The 26,731-nt window shown below is 43.4% G+C and overlaps 1 long non-coding RNA gene across 2 annotated transcripts in view; it reads right to left on the bottom strand.

Annotated features, from left to right (window-relative positions):
• The window catches only part of LOC132397232 (uncharacterized), a 49,346-nt gene that overhangs the window by 19,275 nt on the left and 3,340 nt on the right, over positions 1–26,731 (bottom strand). Inside the window, exon 2 of one of the 2 annotated variants that reach the window (XR_009513314.1) lies at positions 9,474–9,538. The exons of the other annotated variant lie outside the window; for it this stretch is intronic. This is a non-coding gene — a long non-coding RNA (uncharacterized LOC132397232). The remainder of the gene's footprint in view (positions 1–9,473; positions 9,539–26,731) is intronic. 2 annotated transcript variants of the gene reach the window in all.

Genomic DNA, 26,731 nt, shown 5'->3' with positions numbered 1-26,731 from the left:
CCTTCCCGGGCCTCCTTCACACGCCTGCGCAGTCCCACCTCTCAGAACTCCGATCTGAGAAGCAATTGGACAATTTGAAAATGGCCGCTGCCGCACTTCCTCTCAAGCCTCGCTGTCCTCTTCCAAAAGAGAACTACCTCACTCAGTATATATCTTCCCTCCTTCCCGGGCCTCCTTCACGCGCCTGCGCAGTCCCGCCTCTCAGAACTCCGATCTGAGAAGCAATTGGACAATTTGAAAATGGCCGCCGCCGCACTTCCTCTCAAGCCTCGCTGTCCTCTTCCAAAAGATAATGCTGTTTCCTTTGTGGATGCAGCGTGTAGTGTAAATGTCCGTGATAGTGGGAAGAGATACCCTGATGATCTTCTCAGCTGATCTCACTATCCGCTGCAGGGTCTTGCGATCTGAGATGGTGCAATTTCTGAACCAGGCAGTGATGCAGCTGCTCAGGGTGCTCTCAATACAACCCCTGTAGAATGTGATGAGGATGGGGGGTGGGAGATGGACTTTCCTCAGCCTTCGCAAAAAGTGGAGATGCTGCTGGGCTTTCTTTGCTGTGGAGCTGGTGTTGAGGGACCAGGTGAGATTCTCCGTCAGGTGAACACCAAGAAATTTGACCTCTACCGAGGAGCCATCGATGTTCAGCGGGGAGTGGTCGCTCCGTGCCCTCCTGAAGTCAACAACCATCTCTTTTGTTTTGTTCACATTAAGAGACAGGTTGTTGGCCACTGGGACTGGTCTGCATCCTTCTACTTAGGATAATTTCATTTACAATTTCCACATTGTACAACTTACTGCTATAGAGGGCCATGCAACTGGAGCCCATAGAGCTCTGACTAAAGACTGCAAGAGGCAGGCAGAATGCCTGATTATAAAACTGAGTCCAAGCCTCAGACACTTCAGCATAAATATTTTGGCATGCTTGGGAAGCCAAATTTCTTCCACCTATCATGAGATGCCTTGCCTTCCCCTTTAAGGATAAGCTGTCGTAGCTCACACTGGACAGTCATTGACCAAATATGTCACAGCCTTCCTCACGTCTAAAGAACATTCACTTTCCTGAAGTCTCACATGCCTGCTGCTGACAGGAGTGAAACAAATACAGTTTTTCTAATAGATTATGTGCACTGCAGGAAAGATTATTCAACCATAAGATTTCAATCATCACAATTCTTAGTAATAGCAGTTGATCGGCTGAATTATTCTGGAGCCCAAGATTTTGCATTACTTTTATTGATTGGATCAATAGCTACAGTAATAAAATGTAGACTAATTAGTTGTTAAATAGAAAATGCAAGAGATACTGTATATACCTGCTACAAGATGTACTGCACTTGAACATATTAATTCCTATTCCAATCTCAAAGCCACAGTAATTGGATTGAATTTATGAATGTTATGAAAGATCTACCATAGTGCTGTGAATATTAGGAGCTGGACTGTACAGCAATGGAATATACAGTGCTTGGTGTGTGATGTTTGATTCTGAGCCCAATTGCTCGAGCATGAGATATATACAAAATTCCCAATGTGAGTTCCTTAATATGATTTCAGCAACCAGTCACTTCTAACTCCACTGTGCATTATCTTTGTGCATGGCAATGCAAAGCCAGCATTACTGAAATGTGTCTGTGCTGATGGAAAGCATATCTGAATCTTTTAAAGAAAGTGTCATATGTGCCTGCATTGTCAGAGAATTTGGGAGTGTGATCATAGCCATGGCTGATCATGGCCAAGGATAGACATCCTGATTTGGTGATTTGACTCTTGAGGCTTTCTCTGATGAGCTAGAAGCACAAGAAGGGCATTTCTTCTCCCAGGGCCCAAGACATCTTCAAAGTAAATAGGTGATAGTGTGAGGAGGTAGAAGTTGGGGTTAATTCCAAGAGTCAAGCCCCAAGGATATGGAATTATGCTTCATTACATTTTAATTTCTATTATCTCACTACTTTTTAATTTCTATTTTTGCAATACTTAATTACTTGCTGTAATTCATGTTTTATTATTACGCATTGCATTGTGCTGCTGCCACAAAGACAACATATGCCAGTGATTTTGAACTTGATTCTGATTCCAATCAAAAATGGTAACGATCTTCCAGGTGTGTTTGAGGACAGTATTTACTTCTGAATAGATAGGATTAGATAATGAGAAACTATTTGGGAAGCTTACTTGTCAGGAGGGTAGAGTCAAAATAGCAATGAAGTTTGGAACCTATTGGCCACTCATTAATTTTAAATTTGATAGTAGACATTGTCCAAAGATTGGTGTATGTATTTTGGAGATACATGAGAAAGAATGGCCTACAAGGAAATAAGTTGGGGAATGGGACTGTTGGAATTGCTCAGTAACCAAATATAGACTCGATTGGCTGTATAGACTCTTACTGTATGTCATGAGAAATGTGAAGTATGAAAACAAGCTCATCTATGTAGAAGAAGACCACCAGTGCAATAAAATCCAACAGACATTTAACTTAACTCTTTTGACTCTGCATGCGTCTCTAAAAGTACAATTGTTCTCCCTTGTATTTTTGATCTGAGAACTTTCTCATAGTTATTGTTAGACAAATTGGTCCACAATTGCCAAATCTATCCAATAGCAGCATTCATGTATTTTTGTGACTTTGTTTATGGTTCCAGTTGAACTTGGCACAGTCTAGGGATTGAATCCAGGAATTTTGGTCTATATTGTCTGCAGTATGCATAACAAAATAAATAAATGAATTATTTTAAATCTTATGCCATTTTTAAAATACATATATGCCTACAGGATGGAGTTCACAAAAACTGAAAACTCAGATTGTTCTGGATGATATAAAATAAACACAAGAGATTCTGCAGATGCTCGATATCTTGAGCAATACTCACAAAATCATGGAGGAACTCAACAAGTCAGGTAGCAGCTCTGCAAGGGGAAAAAAAGCAGTCAACATTTCAGGCTGAGACTCTTCATCGGGCCTGGAAAAGAAAGGGGCTGAAACCAGAATAAGAGGTTGGAGGGAGGAGAAAGAATACAGACTGGAAAGGGATAGTTTAGATCAGGTGATGGGAGAAGGTGGAAAAAACAGGAGGAAGGGAGAAGGAGAAATTGCTATTGACCAAATTGCATTGCTCACATCTATCCTGTTAAGATCTCCCAGGATCTTATATGATTCTATCAGTCACCTACTCACATTTCTAAACTCTAGTGGATATGAGTCTCGTTTGTTCAATCTTTCCTCATAACACCACCCACCCAATTCAGTATTAATCGATTGACTTTATTGCCTTACAGCTGCTCTGATGTCATATTCCACCATCTTCAAATAGAAATTGTACTTTGTACTTCCTTTACGCTAAACATGATCACCAACAGGATTTTTTTAAATCTACGAGCAGTCAAGGAGAAAGAAAGCAAATAATGAACCCTGGGGAATGGAAACCCATGAGTCAGTGCTGGCACAAGGACTTTTTACAACACCCAGGTGATACATTAACACTGGCGAGGCTGCCAGAGCAGTTCATGGAACAAATGTGGCAGTATTTCAAAAACTTTGAAATGGACTTCACTGTACCCCATCTTCACAAATGGCATCTACAACATCACCACTCTTCCATCTGTACAAATAGATCACTATTTGCCATGAACACGCCTTCACTCAACTCCCTCATTAATGATTTCATATTCAGGTCATGTGCTGTAAGGTAGCTGCCGTAAGGGGTTTAGCTAAAATGACAAGGGCTATCGATTTCAAAATATTCAGAACAGCCATGGTACAGCAAAATACAGTAGTGTAACATTGAAAACTCTACACCATCCCTCATAGTACGCTGAGATTCATAGTATGTTGCAGCACTTGCAAATGTACAAGCAGAATTCTTGTATTCTTGGATTTCAAATTAAACACCATAAATCAATAAACCTTGACACCAAAGAGAGGAGTTGACAGAAGTCACTTGCTTCATTGACTGATAATAAATGGCTTGCAGATTTAAAGTTTTCTTGGATTTTCTGGTCCAACTTGATAAAATAGTTGCGCATGGTTTATAAGATTCTAGAGAAAAGTGTTGATGCATAACTAAAAGACGTGGGCAACAAGGGGGTGGGGCAAACACTGGGATCACTTTGTCTTGTTACTGCAACTTTTCATTACGGTATTAAAAGAGCACCACCCATAAGCCCCACCCTGAAGCATTCCCCCTCCACCTGCCTCAGCACACATGCCAACTCGTTATTCAACCTGGTTCAATGACAACAGTGGGAAAATTTTTAATCTGCTTTACTCTTTAATCGCTTAAAGTGATTTAATGTTTTATATTTTACTTTTTAATCATCAATTTGTTATAGATGTTAAATATTCTTCAGTGTCTGTGACTTTCAAGGCATGCACTATACCCATGATAGCTTTGAAAACCTACAAAGCCCTGAAGTTTTTTATAGCTTCCTTAGTGGTGGTGTTAGGTCCACCATGTGTTGGTGTTATGTTACACAGATTTAGGATCAGAACACTGTAACTCCTAGGTAAATACAAGTCAAAAACTGTTAAAGCTGTGCCAGTGTTTGCACTGAGGATTATTGATCTACATCATTCATATTCATGTTCAAGCATACAAAATTTTGTCTATTTATCTATAAGCTTTGTGCCCAGTCAGGAACCTCAGTGAACGGCTGGGGAATTGCAACAAATCTGAAGCTGCTCCAGGCTGGAGCGCTGCTGCTGGGCCTCATGGTAAAGTGCAGCCAGTAAACATCCCCAGAGTTTACCCAAGAAACTTGAAACCTCCAAGTTTGCTCACAAGTCAGAAGTCAGTAGCTGAGCTTGAGGCAGAGCTACTAGAATTAACTGACAAGCTCTGGGCTACTAAGAAATCTTCATATTTTATTTACTTCTTCAAGAATTGTGCAGGCTTATTTTTTAAATACATTCTAAAATTATCAGCTGAAACCATTACCTTCAGGTGTATGATTGATTTGAGACTATTTCGTGAAGTACCCATGAATAAAGTCATTTTGGGTTGGATGCCAGAGGAATTGCACAGGATCTGTTTCCAAGGGTTGCTAACACTTGATTCAAATGATAACCGTTCTAACGGTGTAATAGTAAGGCTTTAGCCTCAGTTACACACACTCAGTGGCCACTTTAGTAGGTGCAGAAAGAATCTAATAAAGTGACAACTAAGTGTATTCCTGTTTCATCATGGTCTTCCACTGAAGCCCATCTACTTCCAAGTTCATTGTGTTGTGCGTTCAGAGATACTCTGCTGTAAACCTGGTTATCTGAGTTACTGTCACCTTCCTGCCAGCTTGATTTAGTCTGGCCATTCTCCTCTGACCACTCTCAAGGCATTTTCACCAACAGAACTGCCACTCACTGGATGATTTTTGTTTTTTTCACTATCCTCTATAAACTCTAGAGACTGTTGAGCATGAAAGTGCCAGGAGTTCATTTGTTTCTGAGAAACTCAAATCATCCCGTCCAGCAGCAACAATCATTCCATGGTTAGGGTCACTTGGATCACATCTCTTTTCCGTTCTGATGTTTGGTCTGAACAACAACTGAACCTCTTGACCATGCCGGCATACTTTTATGCATTGATTTGATGCCACATGATTGGCTCTTTAAGTACTTGCATTTATGAGCAGGTGTACAAGGTATATTTTTCTTCTTCTTCTTCTTACAGAAACATCAGCATGATGCTAAGCTAGAGCACATCATCAGTGATGTTACCTGGGGTCATCAGGTGTTTCAGGTCTTTCAACATCATACACCCTTGCCCAGGCGACCCAACCGAGGTTGATCAGACCCCGGCCTGTGCCCTGGCAGCAACCCATGGATCTGCCCCCTTTATCCAGAGCCATCTTGATGCTTTCTCTGCTGCATCTGTGGTGGTAGAATTGGCTCTCCTTCTCTCTCCCATGATTCCAAGTGCAGTGTATACTTTGGCCTGCAAAGCCACGACACCCAACCTTCACCAGCCAAAACTTTGCTCTCCAGCCTCTTCTTTGGCAGTTTTTCTTCAGATCTTCATACTTGGCTCTTTAATAAAGTGGTTATTTACTAAGTTAGGGGTAGCTCCAACTAAGCTAAGACTGACCCTTTGAATAATATTGATCTATGAAGCACCTTTTATACAAAAGTTCAGCTGAGCAGACATGATTTATAATTTTGTATTCAATGTCAAAAAAAATCTAGATTTTGAAGTTAAAAAAAAAGATGATGAAAGATTAGGCAAATCTCTAGAGCAACATTAAACAGCTCTGTCCAATGAAGATATCTGTTTTTATTCCAAACACAAGAAATGCTGGAAATCCAGAGCAACACACACAAAATCCTAAGGCAGCACTGCAGGTCCCCTGCTAAGTTCCTGGACTCTTAGAAAAAGACTGTTTGAAGTCTAATTACAAGAAAGTATATATTATTGGCATGTCATTAAACAAAAGTGATAAAATTTTGTTTCACCTGTTAACTTTCAAATGGTATATGGTACTTGGTTAATAATTGACTGAAGGCCTGCTGTTACATGAGCTTTATTAAATAGACTGAAATTTCAAATCATTGTTGTCCGTGTAGTGGACACATGCAATTCTGGTGAAATAATCAGTTACCAGTAGAGCTCTGTGTTCAAGTGGAGAGGATGACAGGGGAAATCTGAACACTTACTACCATTTCCTAACATCTGCTGCAGCCAAGCATGAAGTAATGCCAGTAAACTATAGAAACTGGTGTACAAAGATCTAAAATGACTGAAAAATCAGGTCCACTCCCTCATGGTGAAGGAGCCCCCAGTAGGCATAAGAGAGTGAAAACTGATTGAGCCAGTAGTTGATGCTGTAGTTGGCTACTCTGCCCGAAATTTCCAACATTCTTGATCAATTGTACATGGGATTACAAAGGAGAAGATTGACTCAGCTCAGGTCTCAGAAAGGAAAGATGAAGGATCAGTGCTTAGACTCATTCTGTACATTTATAAGATTTCAGAATGTCTTTAAGGGGATCATGTCTGTATCAGAGGAGTTTATGAGAAACAGGAAGAAAACTTCAAGCAGTAAGGAAAAGGGCCATCCACTTGCCTGATAAAATTTCATTAAATATATAACAGCATTCATGATCAAACACATCAAATACCTCAGGATCTCTGTACATCAGGCATGCTTTCTAAGACAGTCATCGGATTAGCAGCTTTGCCCCTTTTCTTTTTTTAGTAAATTCTAACAGTCTGCTGTAGGCGGACTGTTTGAGTCATTGAATGCTGTTCAGACTCATTTGCCTAAAAACGTGAATCATCTTCATACCAAATACTCCACACAGTGGATGCTTTCTGAGGCTGAGAACAGGTGAGAACACAGCATGCTTTGGCCTGGAATTCAAGAACAGAATCAGAGGCAGCAAAGGAAACTGTGACCAAGAAAATCATGGGGAGTTTGGCTTCTTTTTGGAACTTTTAACTGCTAATTTTCTTAAGCCTACTTGATTTGTTCTTTTATGGCAGAAGAGAAAAACAAAAATCAGATATTGGCCATAATTTTTTCAGATGAACATTAAGCCATGAATTGAATTCCTTTGAAATGTTATTTCCTGTATCTTACATTGATGCCAAAAGGGTTATATTATCACATGATTAACCACATTTAACAACCTCAAGAACTTAAGCTCCAATGAAGTTCAAACTGAAATGAAATTTTTCCATTGGTTTTAACACTCCAAACTTTATGGTCTGAAACATTGAAGCAGGTCTATGGGGCTGGTGAGTGAGGATACTGACTGTGAATAAGTGTGTTAATCATTTATTACAAGCAGTAAAAAATTGACCAAACATTCCTGTTCCCCAAATTACTATAAAGCCGGAAATTCAACAAACGTTTTTAGTTAAAAGCATGTGCAGTGCATACCTTCCCAATGGTTACGTGCACCACTTGTCTTAAACAAAGGAAGAGAAATGAAGTCTCTTCCACATGCTATTTTACACCCGGGATATTTGAAACTGGACACCAGGTGGCTAACCAATGGGTAAAACAGCTGCAGTTTCTAAACTAACCAATCATGACAGGAGCAACTTTCAACAATCAGGATAAGCCGCGCCCCCAGAGGACATGGGCACTGAATAACTTGAGTCCTGTTCCTTGTGCAGATGAAGGTGATAGGCCACGAGCTGGATGGTGGGATTAATACAGGAAGGTGCACACTGTGGGTTAATTGGGCTGAATGACTTGTTTCTATGCTGTATTTCTATTCTATTATGAGATTTTATTCAAAAATATGCCATATTGTTTAGTATAGTTGTGCACAATCTTGGAGTGAAAGAGCTATAGTTATACAGCACAGAAACTGTTCAACCCAACTCTTCCTGAGCTAATCCGATTTGCCAGCATTCAGCCCACACCCCTCTAGATCTTTCTTATCTACATCCCTGTGGATGGTTACTGTCTTTCTGCGAAGGCAGGGAAGTTGAAAACCAGAAGCCATAGATTTAATGTGAGAAGCGAAAGGTTAAAGTGGATTTGAGGAGCATATTTTTCATACAGAGAGTGGTGGATGAACAGCCAGTGAAAGTAGGAGAGACAGATACAATTAAAATATGGAAAAGCTCTTTGGACCAGTGGGCGTTAATCCCATTGTTCCACTATCATTGTTAAAAGCCCTTGACTGTATTTCATCCATTTCATGCCCTTCCTTCCACTCTGAAACCCATACTCCTTCACATGGATAGATTTCCCCAGGATGTACCCTCCAGTACATCAGCATCTGCATTTAACAGCTTTTCCTCCACAACTTTCAAAGACACATCTTCTCCTATTCTCCCCTTTCATGAAGACAATTGCCTTCATGACTCCCTGGTTCACCCTTCCATTCCCACCAATCATTCCCTTCTTATGACCCTTTCCCTCGCAACTACACTTGCTGTTCCACCTCTTCCCTTTGCCCAGTCCTGGGACACAGACAATACATTCAAGTGAAGCCATGAATCGCTTGCACTTCTTCCACTTCAGTGCCCTGCATTCAGTTTTCACAATATAGTCTCCTCAACACTGAAGAAATCCGACACAGATCAGGTGATTACTTTATGGAAACCCTGCTTTCATCTCAGACATGATCCTGAGTTTCCCGCCAGCTGCTACCTTAATTCTCCAACCCACTCCTAGCCTGACCTAGCAGTCTATGGCTGCTATACTGTTAGAGTTTGAGGGGCACAACTTGTTTTTCACCTGGACATGTTGTAGCGTTCTGGACTTAATGCTAAATTCTACCACTACAAGTAGCTTAATTTCTGTCTGTATCAGTCATACGTCTGTAACATTGGCCAGCTTCTGTGTTATTCATTGTCCTTTTTTTCTTCTGTCAGCTTGTTGTGGCTTCCTACTCTGCATTTCACAAATCCTACATTCTTTTGCGAATGTTTTTGTATCTATATTCTCACTCTCTAACTGCTCCCATTCACTCGTGGACCAGATAATCTTGTTTACAGTTTATCACCATAGTCACACCATTTTACCTTCAAAGCTTGCGGTTAACAAGCTTCTTTGGTCTCCTGCACTGGTCTGAGGAAGAATCTTTGACCTGAAATGTTAACACATTTTTTTAACACATCTTTTAATACCCATGGAATACTTCCAACATTTTCTATTTCTATTTTAGAGTTTCAGCATTTGATTTTCGATGAAGAGTGTTCTATGGAACAGCTCTCTTGTTAATTAACTCAAGCAATGGACAAAATACATTTGAGCCGTTTAGCTGTTAAGGCTGGGCATCCTGGGATACTGAATGCAATGCACTTGCATCACTTTCAATCAGATGACGAATGAGAATCCTGAGAAGAATCAGACTGGTGATCTGTTCTGGATTTCCTTCAACCAGACTGTAGAATTGGAAATCACGCTTCTCAACAAAATTAAATCATCCTAATATGCTGAATACCATCCATTAGCAAATTAGATGTGCCTGTCCTACTTTAATTTCATGTTTTTTGCTCATTTCATTCTGACTCTCTTCCTGCTCAAGGTAAGTATATCCTTTCTTATCACAAACAGTAATAAATTCACAATATTTCATTACAATTTTTGAATATGTCCAAAACATACCCAAAGCAAAGGCCTGCTCCATAAGGGATATATGAGCATCAAATTATATTCATAAATATTGAGGCAACGAAGTGGTAATATCTCCAGATAACAGTTGCTTTAATCAGAATCCAAATGATGGTCACAAGAAATAAGTGTACAAAGCCAGTGGATATTTGATCATTTACATGTATTTCCTCTTTTTAGTGTGTTTAGTGTTGCTTGTGTCAAAAGGATTAAGGGAACACTAACATGATTAAAATAGACAACAGTACATATATATTATGGGGATGCTGATTATCAAGTAAAATTATTATGCATTTGTTAGTAAGAATTTCTGATTGGCTGGGTGGAGTTTCTATGGCAACAACCACAGAACACATTGCAATTGGCAGTCACTATGGAAAATGCTGAATTAGCCAATGAGAAAATGCAGTTAACACATAGATTTTCGATGTAAAATATGTAGTTACACAATGTATTTCCTTATATTTATAAAGAACTGTTGTTAACAGCTTAAGGTTCAGAAGGAGGAAGGGTAGAAAATGCAAAGCAGCAGGAGACTTGCACTAAATGATCTCTGCTTTTATAGATGAAATTATTCCTGTAGAACTGCCTTTTTCTTTCAATTGTTAAAGCTTTAGATTTTTGTTAAATATCTTTGTTTTATTTTGCCCTCTTCTCTTACCCACTTAGTTTGGACTTTTACAGAATGTTGAGGTCTGATTGTAACTCTAAATGTAATCAGCTACAGATAAGAGCTGAGGCCCATCAGGCAATTTTAACATCTGTAAAAAGGAAAATGAGTAATTGAAGTAAGCAGGGGTATAATGGGGGTAGAAATATTCTTCTTTTGGGCCTTTCTGGTCATGGCACTATATCTGAACAGTTCATCCGGCATAAAAGTAAAAACTCGATCGAAGATCTGCCCACTTTTTTTTTGGCGGTGCACCAACCCCAGTGAGTCCATGGGAGCCGAATCTGAACACTTAAAGAAAAACACAGCAAATATCTGGCAGATCACTCTCACACTATTCATGAGAACACTTTGAAATCAGCCTGTTGTGTGGGTTTGAATACATGAATTCCTTGAAAGTCCTTAACTACCCACCTAGTGAGCAGGATTAAAATCAGCCCATGATTTTCAATCTGCAGTTGCTCTACCACTGATGGCTTTCCTTTCAGCTGCTAAGGTCCAAAATTCTCTCATAGTTACTCTACCTCAGTAATTCCACAGAAATATGTCCCTTAAAAGTTACCTAATCCTTCAATGTGGTCTGGTGCCAGATTTTATTTAGAGGTGCTCAGGTGAAGTGCATTTGAAATCATTACCATATTGAAAATGCTACATAAATGCAAGTAGCTGCTATGTTTTGTGTTCAATCAGGTGACCAGAGGTTTTATTTGAAGATGGCTGCTCCTCACTAAACATTACTAATCTTCAAAGCCTGAGCTTCTGTACCTCCCTCTGCAACTAGATCATTGACTTCCTTATTTGGAGACTACAGTCAGTGTGGACTGGTAATAACATCTTCACTGACAATTAACACAGGTGCACCTCAAGAATGTACACTTAGCCCACTGTTCTGCTCTCTCTTCTATCATAACTGTGTATGATAGCATAGCATAACAGTAGCATAGCTCAAACACCAACTGTAAGTTTGCCAATCACTGTTGACAGAGTCTCAGGGATGACGAAGAACCATACAGAAATTAGATAGTCAGCCAGTTGACTGATGTCACAACAACAATTTTGCATTCAATGTCAGAAAGAGCAAGGAATTGATTGTGGACTTCAGGAAGAAGAGTTCGGAAGGAAGAACACTAGTCCTCGTTGAGGGGTCAGCGGTGGAAATGGTGAAAAGCTTCAACTCCCTGGCTGTCAGCTTCTCAGAGGATCTGTCCTGGACACAACACATTGATACGATCATGAAGAAGTGTCCCAGCAGCTCTACTTTACTGGAAGTTTGAGGAGAATTGGTATGTCACCAACTACTCTTGCAAATTTTTATAGGTGCATGGTGGAGAACATTCCGATTGGTGGTGTCACGGTCTGATACAGGGTTTCCAATTTATGAGATCACAGAAGCTGCAGGGGGTTGTAGGCTCATGCAGCACAACTCTCCCCACAATTAAGGGCATTTTCAAGAGGTGGTGCTTCAAGGTGGCATCTATATCTAAGGATCCTCATCATCCAGGTCATACTCTCTTTTTGTTACTACCATCATGGAGGAGGCACAGGAGCCCAAGGACCCACACAAAACAATTGAGAAACACCTTCTGACTGTTCTCCTTCTGATTTCTGAACATCACATGAATCCACTGTACTGCTGCTGCAAAACAATAAATTTCATGTCTTCTAAGTGATAATAAATTTGATTCTGATTCAATGAGGCATGTGAACATGGCAGAGCAACCTTGACCCATTTGTCAGGCCTGCACAGGCAGGTACCTCCTAGTCACCTGCTACTCATTTACAACTCATTGCCTACAGCCTATTTAAATTCAGCTCTCATGCACAGTCCCTGTTCACCCATTGAATCAACTGGCACTAAAGAGTTGTTCTAAGCCTTCGGCTACCTTGTTGCCTTGTCGTATTAAGTATCCATTATCTCTTGTTTTGTTGTCCCTCCTGGCTTGTTATTTTGCAGTTTATTATTAAAGCGCTCACTGAAAATTGTCTCCACTGCTGTGCATTTGGGTTAAGCCTCCTTTACATTTGCTGTCAGGATGTGTGAACCAGTGATTGACCCAGGAGGGTGTGCTTGCCAAAAGGATGTTGTCTACTGAAACAAGTACACAATCCAGAAGCAGCCCACTCCCCTTGGAGGATGGCGCTTCTGTGTGTCAATTTCAACCAATTCTGCACCTTGTTACATCATGGTGTACCTGTTCTCCAAGGCGGCCCACTTCATTGCCCTCCACAAACTTCTGTCAGCCACTGAGATGGTGGACCTGATTCTCCAACATGTTGTTTGTTTCCATGGTTTCCCTAAGGACATTGTGGGCCCTGTCCTACATAATTCATCTTCTGCTTCTGGCAAGCCTTCTACCTCCTCCTCCGCACCTCAATGAGTTTGTCCTCTGGCTATCATCAGCAGACCATCAGTCAGTCATAAAGTGCTTTATCAGCGAGTGGATGCTTTGCTGCCTCTAACCCATCCACATGGAAGAAATAACTGCTCTGGGCTGAGCTGACTGACAATCTACACACCTCTGGCACAGGTATGTCACTCTTCAAAGTGCTTCATGGCTACCAACCCATTTTTTCATGTGGAGGAGCCAACAGTGAAGGTCCCATCCATGGGAGCTCTAGTTTGCCACTGCCAGAATGCTTGGAAAAGGGCACCAAGGTTGTTTATGGCTGCCAACCATGCCTACTGTTACAGGCCAACTGCTGGGGGTGCCCAGCCAGACTAATTCAGCCTAGAGACAGTGTCTGGTTACCCAACCACGATCTACCCCTGTACACCAACTCCCACAAGCTTTAATCCTGGTTCATTGGTCCCTTCAAGATCACCAATCACATCAATCCGGTCAATTAATGTCTCCAGCTGCCACTATCCCTGAGCATCACATCAACTTTCCATGTGCTCTGCCTCAAGACTTTTGTCAGTGGATGACTCACCCTACCTGAGCCTGCACCTCTCGCACCAAGGATAGTGGAAATGCTCCACTGTGCACAGTCTATCTGTTAATGGATTTATATCATTGTGGATGGGTGTGCAGTACCTGGTTGACTGGGTAGGATACACCCCAAATGAGAAGTCTCGAGTGCCATCCAGTTTGATCTTGGATACATTACTCTTCAAGGAGTTTCAGCAGACCCATCTGGGTTGTCAGGTGAGGGCCATAGGAGGGAAGCTGATCCTGTCAGGCTTGCTCAGGCAGGCACCTCCCAGTCTCCACCCAGTTAACATGAGTAACCTGCTGCTCATCTCCAACTCATCACCTGCAGCCTATTTAAACCCAGCTCTTACACTCTCACAGTCCTTATTCACCCGTCAAACCAAACAGTATTAAACAGTTGTTCCTAGCCTTCAGTTATCTTGTTACCTTGACATGTTATGTATCTGTTCTCTCTTTCTTTGTGGCACCATGTGGCTTGTTTTTTTTTTCAGTTTATTATTAAAGTGATTGTTCACCGCTAAATCATCTCCATTGCTCTGCATTTGGGTCAAGCCTCCTCCACATTTCCTGACTCCATTTATTTTTCTCTGCCTTCCCATCACTGATGCAAACAACTATCAACTGATTGACTCATTTTTGTGGTCATTTCAGCCAGGTTTTATTCAATATCTTGTCTTAGAGTTATATTTTTCTGCTTAGCTAGTTTATTAAAGATATTTCTTATGATTTCATCTGGTATCATCAGAAGGTGGGTTAAGTCTGATTTTTTTTAAATATAGGCTAAAACCACTACCTTGATGTGCATAATTTTATGTTTAGCTCTTTGCTAACCTTTGCCAATTTATGCTAATAATTGTGTATTTTAAGACAACCCATATCTAATTCTATAAAGCTATTTACAATAATCAGAGCAATGCACTTCCTTTCCATTATGGCTTGCTGCAATTTAACCTACAATCCATACAGTCATGATTTTACTCAGTTCAGTAGGGGTGTACAGCAGGTGATGGATGGTCGAATGAGCATCTGGTACATATCACAAATCCTGGTTATGCCATCACTGACGCCAGACAGACAGTCTCTGAAGAGTATTGATAATGGCTGGGGTCACCTATCTTGTAAATACACTGCCCAGAAGAAGGCAATGGCATCCACTCCTGTAGAAAAACTTGTCAAGTACAATTATGGTCAAAGAACATGATTGCCTACTTCTTATGACATGGCATGTAATGATGATAATAACACTAATCATTGCTAACACCATTCACCAGAAATGACCACGAAAATGAGTCAATCAGTTGATAGTTGTTTGCATCAGTGATGAGAAGGCAGAGAAAAATAAATGGTGTCAGGAATAAATGGTGTCACTATATACTGGTGTAAAATAGTTTATATTTTGTTAGAATACAGATTCTGAGACAAGAGATTCACAATGAATTATAACTCATGGACAATCCTGCTGTTAACTTTTTTTCTGAGGTAAATTAATGACTTATTAAAGCTAATTGGATTACCATCCTCCAGACAGAACTATTATAAGAGGCAGAGTTGGGGAGAGAAACAGAATTATGGATAGTGCTTAATTTGAATTCAATTCTGAAATAATAATTTCTGAAAACTTCTCTGTGCTTTTTACAAACTAATCCTTACAAGATCAAGTTCCTTATTGATATTTAATATGTTTAATGTCCATTTCGAACTTCCCTTGTCTGTTTAATTGGTGCTGTAAATATCTGTAATACTCTATCATCTCAATCCATTTACTGTCTCTCTACCCATTTAATCCCACACCAACAAAAAAGCTATATCTCAGTCAATATATGGGAGACAACAAAGCAGTTGCAAAATTAGTTTTCCCCAGTTCTTTGCAAGATAAAAGCAACAGAGAGATCAGTATTGATTGCATGGACAAGAGTTAGAATAAGACATTATGGTTGAGAGAAGATTTAAAGACTTGCAGAGAAAAAATAATGCCTGAGATCTGGAATACAAATAGACCATAGATAAATAGAAAGCATAAGGTGGGTCGAAGAAAGAGACAGATGAAATTCTATTAAATACATGGGGATCCGTAACAATGTATATTGGCAGCTATCAGATGGTTTTCTATATGTACCTTGATAAGACTATAAGACCTAGGAGTAGGATTAGGCCACTCAGCCCATCGAGTCTGCTCCAGTGTTCCATCATGGCTGATTATTGTCCCCTTCAATCCTATTTTCCTGCCTTTTCCCTGTAACCTTTGATGCCCCGAATAACCAAGAATCTATCAACCTTTACTTTAACTTTACTCAATGGCTTGGTCTCCACAGCCATACATGGCAATGAATTCCACAGACAATGTGCAGTGAGTAGAGGCTGTTGGTAGTGCAGAATTGCAGTAAACAGTATGAGTTTCAATGTAAAAGGCAGATAAAATTGAAAAGAGTAAATACAGGATTTAAAGTGTTATATTTGAATGCACGCAATATGCAGCATAAGTTAGATGAAGTTGTAGCACAGTTGCAAATTGGCATGTATGGATGTTGTAGGCATCAGAGAATCATGGCTGAAAGAGGATTATAGCTGAGAGCTTAATATCCAAGGATACAAATTATATGGAAAGGATAGACAGGAGGGCAGAGTGGGTGGGCGTTGCTCTGTAGGTAAAAAATGAAATCAAATCCCATTAGAAAGAGGTGACATAGGGTTGGAAGGTATTGAATCATTATGCATAGAGCTAAGGAACTGCAAGGGTAGAAATATACTGATGAGAGTTATATATAGAACCCCAAACAGTAGTAAGGATGTGGTCTACAAATTACAACAGGAGATAGAAAATGCATGCCAAAATGGCAACATTATAATAGTCATGGGGGATTTCAGTATGCAGATAGACTGAGAAAATCAAGTTCATGCTGGATTCCAAGAGGGGAATTTCTAGAATGCCTTTGAGATGGCTTTTTAAAGCAGCTTATGGTTGAAACTATTTGGCAATCAGGTATTCTGGATTGGCTGTTGTGCAGCAAGCTAGAATTGATTAGAGAGCTAAGGTGAAAGAACCGTTAGGGAGAAAGTGATCATAATATGATCGAATTTACCCTGAAATTTGAGGAAAAGCTGTAGTCAGATGTTTCAGTATTAAAGTGCAGAATGGGGGATTATAGCGTCATGAGAGAGAAGTTGGCCAGAGTTGATTGGAAAAGAACACTGGCAGGGATGACAGCAGAGCAGCAATGGTTGGGAATTTCTGGAAGCAATTCGGAAGACACAGGCTATTTACATCCCAATGAGGAAGAAGTATTCTAAAGGCAAGATGACACAACTGTGACACTTAATAGAGCAAAAATTAATGGGAAGTTAAAGGTTTAGGAAGTTCAACCTTCAGAGTGCAACTAAAAAGTCATTAAGAATGTAAAAATGGAACACAAAAGTAATCTAGTCAATAATATTAAAGAGGATACCAAAAGTTTCTTCAGATACATAAAGTGTAAAAGAGACATGAGAGTGGATATCAGACAGCTGGAAAACAATACTGAATGGGGAACAAGGAAATGGCAGACAAACTGACTAAGTATTTTGCATCAGTCTTCACTGTGGAATTCATTAGCAGTATGGTGGAAGTTTCAGGTGTCAGGAGACATGAAATGTGTGAAGTTATCATCACAAGTCAGAAGGTTTCTGGAAAACTGAATTGTCTGAGATAGATAAATCACCTGCACCAGATGGTGTGCACCCCAGAGTTCTGAAAGAGATTGTTGCTGCATTAGTAACGATCTTTCAGAACTTACTAGATTCTGGAATGGTTCTGGTAGACTGGAAAATTGCAAATGTCACTCCACTCTTCCAGAAGGGAGAGAGGCAGAAGAAAGGAAATGATAGCCTCGTAAGTCTGCCCTGAGTGGTTGGGAAGATGTTGCAGTCCATTGTTAAGGATGTGGTTTTGGGCTACTTGGAGGCATATGATACAATTTTCACTCAAGGGAAAATCTTGCCGGACAAATCCATATACACGCCACCAACAGATATTCCTTTGCTATCTTTACTAACAAGCAAGATAGCAAGGAGAACCTGTTGATGTTGTGTTCTTAAATTTCCAGAAGGCCTTTGACAAGGTGCCAAACATAAGGCTGCTAACAAGCTCCGAGCCCCTGGTATTCCAAGAAAGTTAAAGGAGTGGCTGATCGGTAGGAGGCAAAGAGTAGAAATAAAGAGAGCCTTTTCTGGTTGGCTGCCAGTGACTAGTGGCATCCCACAAAAGTCTCTGTTGGGACCGATCATTCTTACATTAAATGTCAATGATTTGGATGATGGAATTGATAGCTTTGTTGCAAAGTTTGTAGACAATATGAACATAGGTGGAAGTGCAGGTAGTTTTGTGGAAGCAGAGAGGCTGCAGAAGGACTTGGATTTGGAGTTTGGGCAAAGAGGAGGCAGATGGAATATTGTGTCAGGACGAGTCTGTTCATGTACTTTGGTGGAAGAAATTGCAGGGTTGACTATTTTCTAAATGGACAGAAAATACAAAAAAACTGAGGTACAAATTGACTTGGGAGTCCTTGTGCAGGATTCTCTAAAGGTTAATTTGCAGGTTGAGTCTGTGGTGAGAAAGACAAATGTGATACTAGCATTCATTTCAAGAGGACTAGAATATAAAAACAAGGATGTAATTTTGAGATTTTATAAAGCACTGGTGAGGCCCTCCTTGGAGTAGTTTTGGGCTCTCTATCTTAAAAAGGATGTGCTGAAACTGGTGAGGGTTCAAAGGAAGTTCATGAAAGTGATCCAAGATTGAATGGCTTATCATATTAAGAGCATTTGATGGCTCTGGGCCTGTATTCACTAGAATCCAGAAGACTGAAGGGTGGCCTAATTGAAATCTATCGAATGGTGAAGGGCCTTGATAGAGTGGATGTGTTGAGGATGTTTCCTATGGTGGGAGAGTCTAAGACCTGAAGGCACAGCCCCAGAATAAAGGAGCATCCTTTTAGAATGGAAATGAAGTGGAATTTGTTTAGCTAGAGAATGGTGAACCTGTGGAATTCTTTACCACAGGCAACTGTGGAGGCCAAGTATATTTAAGACAGAAGTTGATAGAATTTTGATTGGTCAGGGCATGAAGGGATATGGGGAAAAGGCAGGAGATTGGGGCTGAGAGGAAAATTGGATCAGCAATGATGAAATGGTGGAGTAGACTCGATGGGCTAAAAGGACTAATTCTGCTCCTATATCTTGCGGTCGTATGGTCTTGTGTAGCTTTTTCTTCATGCACAGAGATATGTGGGAAGTGCTTTCAAGGCAAATCCTACCCTAGAACATATCCAGCCAGCATCTCCCCAAAAGGATGTCCTGAGCAAAAAATAAAGGCATATGTGATATTAGATTATCAGAGCAATGTGTCATTCGCAAATCAGCATTCTTTGACACATACATGTTCTGTTTCCACGTACACTCTAAAGACATGTTCTGGAACATCAGAAGTTGCTGGAAGAAGAGCCAATGGATTTTTCATGAAGTTAAAGAACTATAAGATATAGGAGCAGAAGTAGGCCATTCAGCTCATCGAGTCTGCTCTGCCATTCAATCATGGGCTGATCCAATTCTTCCAGATATCCCCACTCCCTTGCTTTCATCCCATACCCTTTAATGCCCTGGCTAATCACGAACCTATCTATCTCTGCCTTAAATACACCAAATGACATGGCCTCCACAGCTGCTCATGGCAACAACTTCCACAGATTTACTACTCTCTGACTCTGATAGGGGCAGGAGGTCTGCTTACCTTTGCCGATCCTCATTTGAATGTGACCATATTCCAAACAACAGGGATGAAATCCAACTCTCAAAGTGTCATGGTTTCTTGTGCCCCACAAATGACCAGGAGACACAGAAGATTCTTTGAGAAGGGTTAAACTTTAATTTGCAAATCAAAACTGAGACAGTCATTGAGCTAGTCGCTGATTGCCCACCGATCTCTGGACACAGCATGTTTTATAGCAATCTCCTGGTTTAGTTGCATTAGCATATGCAATCGGTCTACAGTTGCGTACCACACATACATCCGCCACTATTGTTTCTACCCATTGACTTAATCATGTTCTAATCTACATCTCTTAGCTACCTCTCATTAACACACCATTGTCTTCTACATTCTTAATATTTCATTCTCCTACTAAATTGGGTACATGCATAGCAAATAGCAAACTCAGATTAAATAATTTACATCTCTTAGCTTCCTCTTATTAACACAACATTGTCTTCTACATTCTTAGGATTTCATTCTCTAGCAAATAGCAAGTTGCAACTTTTATACTCCAATAAAAGCTGGTTGTAGTTAATGGCATCTTCAGGCCACAGCTGACAAGGTCCTCCCATTTGACTCTTCTGCTGAGATTGTCCCTTTGCTTGGCAGAGACACCATCTGTGCACATTAGGTACGTGAGCAGCACAATGGTTAGCACAATGCATCTTATGCCCTATGATTGGAACTGAGATAGTGGGTGAAATTTGACTCGATCATGCTACTCAGGCCATTGTCATCAAGTTTAACATGTGTATCCTGGAAAATGAGTGGACAAGTAATTTCAGACCCTATGAGAGTAGAACCTGTATGAAAGAGAAGATTGTAGGTAAGCAAACAAGCACCCTGGCATACCTCTGCTCAATCAGATTTAGACAAGCTGGTCTTCTGTCACTAGGAAGATGATTATAAGCTGGCACCTTCCATCAAAGATGAGGTCTTCCTTCGAATCATGAACAAAGAGCTTAGCAAAGACGAGTCAAACAATACGGTACCTTGACTTCCTTTATGCTCTTCACAAAACTCCTGCTAAACAACAACTTCTGTCCCTCAGTCACACATTGAGAAGGAAACCAGAAATTGAAGATCATTATGTGGCACTCATGGGGAGGCACTTCAGGAACAATCATACTGAGCTAGCTGCTCTACCAGATCCCAACAACAAAAACTGATATTTGCCCCACTTTAGTGTTTACTACCCCCAGTGTTTACAAATTGTCTTTGATTCAAGTGCACAATTCAAAAGCATATCACTGAACAATATGTTGTAGCGGGGTCCTGATTTCAATAACAGTCTCCTCTTGCACTTCCAAATTCAGCCTGTCGCAGTGATGGCAAACATCCAACAAACGTTCCACAATTTCCTACTGAGAAAGGAACATCAAGTCTACCTCAGATTCTTGTGATTTCATGAGCACCTACTGGACAAAAAGATTCTGGAGTACGTCTATTGAGGGAGAGGAGGACTTCAGCAATGAAGCATGAAGGCAAATACAAAGGTATTCCAATGTTGATCATGGTTTTAAATTATTTTCTAATGCAGAAGAAGCAGACACTGTGCTGAAATTTGGTGCAGTCTAATCACCGAATCCGTACATTTCTTGTCTGAAGATCAGACCAAAGATCTACAGAATCTTGATCTTGGAAAGGACATCCCTCCTATGCAGTATGGTCCGGGCCTTGGATGGGACCTCATTTCTGACGCCTTTACTTTCTTGGTCATTGATACTGAAAGCCCCTTTAACTGTTGTGGCATGCTATTGATTATCAACAGCCTATTTGGCCTTCTTGGATTTACGTTTCCAGTCAGTATCCAGGAACGCTTTATGTTAAAAGAGTTGACCATGTCATTTGTGAAAGGGATGTCCTTCTCCCTAAAGAGAAATGTGAGTAGTGGCAGCAGTGTTGTTCTTCCCTTCAGGATTTTAAGGGCTTGAAAATTCAAAGAATCTACAAAATTCCGCTATCTACAGCCTAAAAGAAACAGGTCAGCATTTTCTGTGATGCGTCAACTAAAACTATTGTTGCAATTGTATACCTGAAGGTCACTGATGCTGCTGGATATAGTGAAGTTGGATATTTATCCTTGGGAGCTTGCTCCAAAATCAGATCTCACCATACCAAGGCTTGAACTCAAAGCTGCTGTTCTAGCAGTTGAGGTGACAGAGATGATAACCGAAGTGCTGAACTTAGAACTAGATGATATCTATTTCTTTACCAGCAGCAAATTTGTGCTTAGTTATATATTTATTGAAACAAGGAGACTCTATGTTAATGTGCATAATATGATCCAACATATCGGGCGATCAACCCAGAAGATCCATGGAACTATGTTCCTTCTGATCTCAATTTGGCTAATCATGCTGCAAGAAGACTCCAAGGTAATCAGCTCACCTTCTCCTCATGATTAACTGTCCCAGCCTTTCTCTCTGATCCCACAACAGAAAACATAATCAGCAGAAAACTTTCAATTTAGCTAATCCTGAGGCAGATGTAGATAAGTGTCTTCAAATGTTGACCAATGTCACTCTTTTATCACTGCTCCAAATTGGCAGGTTGGCAAATTGCCAAATTTCAACCTGGAAGGTGCTTACCAGAGCAATTGCCTGGCTCTCACATACTGATCATTCCTTTCCAAGAATAGAAAAAGACAGCCTTTGTAGTGGTTAGCACATCTGTAAGTAACCTCTCAGAACAAAGCAACTGATATGGGCGAAGTTTGGAATCTTTCCTTTTGTTCAAAGACAGGTTTATGCAGAAGAAGTATGGTGCATTACAAAAGCAGGAACCTCTCCCGAAATAAACTTCCCTTCATAAACTCTGTCCTTTTGATTCTCAGGGGCTACTGTGAGTTGGAGGATATATTAACAAGGTGTAGCGGTGTGCTACACGCAGCGCTGAAATAACGACACAGAGTCGATGAACTGCAGTTACAAAAAGATTTTATTCGAACTTCGCGGCCTCGCTTTAAAGCCTTCCTGATCCCGCCCTCCCTGGGTGCGGATGCTGTAGGGGGCACATGTTCACAGTCCTGTCCCGCGCGTGGATGGTGTAGGAGGCACATATTCACAGTCCCGCGCGGGCTTTTCCCTTTGCTGGTGAAGCAGACTTGGCGCCCTTTTGGGACGGGCCTTTATGCGGGCGCGCTGGCTATTTGTGAGCCAGTTCGAGTGCGCTAGGAAGTGGTTCGCCACATAACCCGCCCCCCGCCCCCCCCCCCGCAGAACTGGCAATACACCCCCCAATGTCCACAGTCTGGGCTGGACCCTGTTTGGGAGGTCTGCCTCTGTGCCATGGTGCTGGAATCTCAACCGGTAACGCCATGTCCACATGGGCCGGTTTGAGTCGGTTCATCGTGAAAACCTCCTCTCTCCCCCCAACGTCCAGCACGAACGTGGACCCGTTGTTCCTGATCAGCATAAATGGCCCCTCTGCTCTGCTAACTGATGCACTTGCATTTTCCTTTTCAGACCGCGGAAGAAACAGCACAGAGCTTTGAACATATTCAGTCTTCCCCAGCCTGGTGAATAAAAAGCCAAATCCTCACATTGAAGCGGTCAGAATTTATTGCCTACTGGGCCCTCAACTGAAAACATTAGTCAGGTAGGGCCTAAGTGGTGGCCGATGCCTGCCCCTTCGTACAAACACAAACTTACAGTTCTGCAAGTCTTGGGGTACGCAGGTCCGATTCTGCCCATGCTGCGAAGTGGGTATGGGGGTCAGGTTGCCGAGCCTCTCGCGTAGTCTGCCCAGGACTGCTGCAGGTTCTTCCTCTTGCCCCCTTGGGGCTGGTATGAACTCCCTGGGGACGACCAGGGGTGCGCCGTACACCAACTTGGCCGACAAGGTGTGCAGATCGTCTTTGGGCGCCATGCGGATGCCGAGCAGGACCCAGGGAAGCTCGTCCACCCAGTTAGCTCCTCTCAGGTGGGCCTTGAGAGCGGACTTTAGGTGACGGTGGAAACGCTCCACCAGGCCGTTCGACTGTGGGTGGTAGGCAGTGATGTGGTGCAGCTGAGTCCCCAAAAGGCTGGCCATAGCTGACCACAGGCTGGAGGTGAACTGGGCGCCTCTGTCAGAGGTAATGTGGGCTGGTACACCAAAGCGGGTTATCCAGGTAGCGATCAGTGCTTGGGCGCAAGATTCGGAGGTGGTGTCGGTGAGCGGGACCACCTCCAGCCATCTTGTGAACCGGTCCACGATAGTGAGGAGGTGCCGTACTCAGCGCGACTCCGGCAAGGGGCCCACGATATCCACATGAATGTGGTCGAAACGCCGGCGGGTGGGGTGGAACTGCTGCGGCAGAGCTTTGGTGTGCCGCTGCACTTTGGCCGTCTGGCAATGCATGCACGTTTTGGCCCATTCACTGACTTGCTTGCGAAGTCCGTGCCAAACGAACCTGTTGGAGACCATCTGGACGGTTGTCCTGATGGAGGGGTGCGCTAAGTTATGAATGGAGTTGAAAATGCGTCGCCGCCAGGCTGCCGGGACAACAGGACGGGGCTGGCCGGTGGCGACGTCACAGAGCAGGCATCCTCTCACCTGGACCTACGGGGAGGTCCTGGAGCTGCAAACCGGAGACTGCGGTTCTGTAACTCGGGATCTCCTCGTCTGCCTGCTACGCCTCTGCCAGCGCCTCAAAGTCTACCCCTTGGGAAAGGGCATGAATGGTAGGGCGTGAGAGTGCGTCTGCCACGACATTGTCCTTACCCGAGACGAGCCGGACATCCGTCGTGTATTCAGAGATGCAGGACAGATGGCGCTGCTGGCAGGACGACCAGGGATCGGACACCTTCGTGAACGCAAAGGTAAGTGGTCCGTGAACGCGGTGAAGGGCCTACCTTCTAAGAAGTACCTGAAATGCCGGATTGCCAGGTATAGCACCAACAGTTCCCGGTCGAAAGCACTGTATTTAAGCTCGGGTAGTCGCAGGTGTTTGCTGAAAAACGCCAGGGGTTGCCAGCGACCCGCGATGAGCTGCTCCAGCACTCCACCGACTGCCGTGTTAGAGGTGTCCACTGTGAGGGTGGTAGGGACGTCCGTTCTGGGGTGCACTAGCTTGACAAGGCTTCTTTCGTGTCAATGAAAGTGGCGGCGGACTCCTCGTCCCAGGTAATGTCCGTGCCCGGACCCGACATCAGGGTGAACAGGGGGCGCATGATTCGGGCAGCTGAAGGGAGGAAGCGGTGGTAGAAATTTACCATACCCACGAATTCCTGAAGGCCTTTGAGTGTGGTGGGTCGAGGGAAATGGCAGACTGCGTCTACCTTAGCGGGCAGAGCGGTTGCCCCGTCTGTAGTGATCCTGTGGCCCAGGAAGTCGATGGTGTTGAGCCCGAACTGGCATTTGGCAGGGTTGATTGTTAGGCCGTATTCACTCATTCGGGCGTAGAGTTGACAGAGGTGGGACAGATGTTCCTGACGACTGCTGCTGGCTATGAGGATGTCATCGAAATAGATGAAAGCAAAGTCCATGTAGCGTCCCATCGCGTCCATTAACCGTTGGAATGTCTGTGCGGCATTCTTCAGGCCAAACGGCATGGGGAGGAACTCGAAGAGGCCAAAAGGGGTGATGAGTGCCATTTTGGGGACGTCGTCCAGATGCATCGAGATTTGATGGTATCCCTGGACGAGGTCTACCTTGGAGAAGATCCGTGCACCATGCAGGTTTGCTGCAAAGTCCTGAATGTGCGGCACAGGGTAGCGGTCCGGTGTTGTAGCCTTGTTCAGCCTGCGGTAGTCGCCGCATGGTCTCCAGCCCCCTGTGGCTTTGGGCACCATGTGCAGAGGGGAGGCCCATGGGCTGTCAGACTGCTGGATGATCCCCAATTCCTCCATCCTCTTGAACTTCTCCTTTGCCAGTCGGAGCTTGTCCGGGGGAAGCCTTCGATCACAGGTGTGGAGGGGTGGTCCCTGTGACGGGATGTGGTGCTGTCAGCTGTGTCTGGGCATGGCTGCCATGAACTGCGGTGCCAGAACAGATGGGAAAGCTGCCAGGACTCTGGTGAAGTCATTGTCGGACAGCGTGATGGAGTTGAGGTGTGGGGCTGGCAACTGGGCTTCACCCAGGGAGAACATCTGAAAGGTCTCGGCGTGGACCAGTCTCTTCCTGGGCAGGTCGACCAGTAGGCTGTGAGCCCGCAAAAAATCCGCACCCAGAAGCGGTTGGGCTACGGCGGCCAGTGTGAAATCCCACGTGAACCAGCTGGAGCTGAACTGTAGCCGCACCGTACGGGTGCCATAGGTCCTTACTGTGCTGCCGTTCGCGGCCCACAGGGTGGGACCCGGTGCCCTGTTGCGGGTGTCGTAACTCGTCGGAGGTAAGACTCTGATCTCGGCACCGGTGTCGACTAAAAAACGGCGTCCCGACCGCTTGTCCCAGACATACAGGAGGCTATCCCGATGACCCAGTCGCTGTAGCTATCAGTGGCGGCTGGCCTTGGCGTTTCCCGGGAACTTGCAGGGCGGCCGACAGCGGCAGGCTTCTGCGCCCCACCGCTGGTGGTAGAAACACCATTGTTCGTTGGTCTCCTCACCCCTCCCTCTGGGGCTAGTGGGCTCTGCTGCCGGGCCTGGTCTGGTCTGCTGCTGGGAGCGTGGCCTGGTGATCTGTGCGACGGATGCCCCACTCTCCTTCTTGGCTTTCCACAGTATGTCCGCCTGGGCTGCCATCTTCCGGGGGTCGCTGAAATCCGCTTCGGACAGCAGCAGGCGTATGTCCTCGGGCAGCTGCTCCAGGAGTGCCTGCTCAAACATGAGGCAGGGCTTGTGTCCGCTGGCCAGGGACAGCATCTCGTTCATCAAAGCCGACGGTGGCCTGTCTCCCAAACCATCCAGGTGCAGTAAGTGGGCAGCTCGCTCGCGCCGTGAGAGTCCGAAAGTCCTTATGAGCAGGGCTTTGAATTCCGTGTATTTGCCGTCCGCTGGGGGAGACTGTATGAACTCCTCAACCTGGGTCACTGTGTCCTGGTTGAGGGAGCTCACCATGTAGTAGTAACGTGTGTCCTCTGATGTTATCTGCCGAACATGGAATTGGGTTTCTGCTTGCTGGAACCATAGGTGAGGTCGCAGCGTCCAGAAACATGGCAGTTTTAACAAAACAGCGTGAACAGATGCGGCGTCGTTCATCTCCGGTCCAAAAATCGTTCGGGCCGTCGGGGTCACCAATTGTAGCGGTGTGCTACATGCAGCACTGGAATGACGACACGGAGTCGATCAACTGCAGTTACAAAAAGATTTTATTCGAACTTCGCGGCCTCGCTTCAAAGCCTTCCTGATCCTGCCC

Source organism: Hypanus sabinus, chromosome 7 (genome assembly GCF_030144855.1).
Source record: "Hypanus sabinus isolate sHypSab1 chromosome 7, sHypSab1.hap1, whole genome shotgun sequence".
Classification (NCBI taxonomy): Eukaryota; Metazoa; Chordata; class Chondrichthyes; order Myliobatiformes; family Dasyatidae; genus Hypanus; species Hypanus sabinus.
The sequence above is the reverse complement of the archived record's forward strand: the minus strand, read 5'-3'. Positions and strand labels throughout refer to the sequence as shown.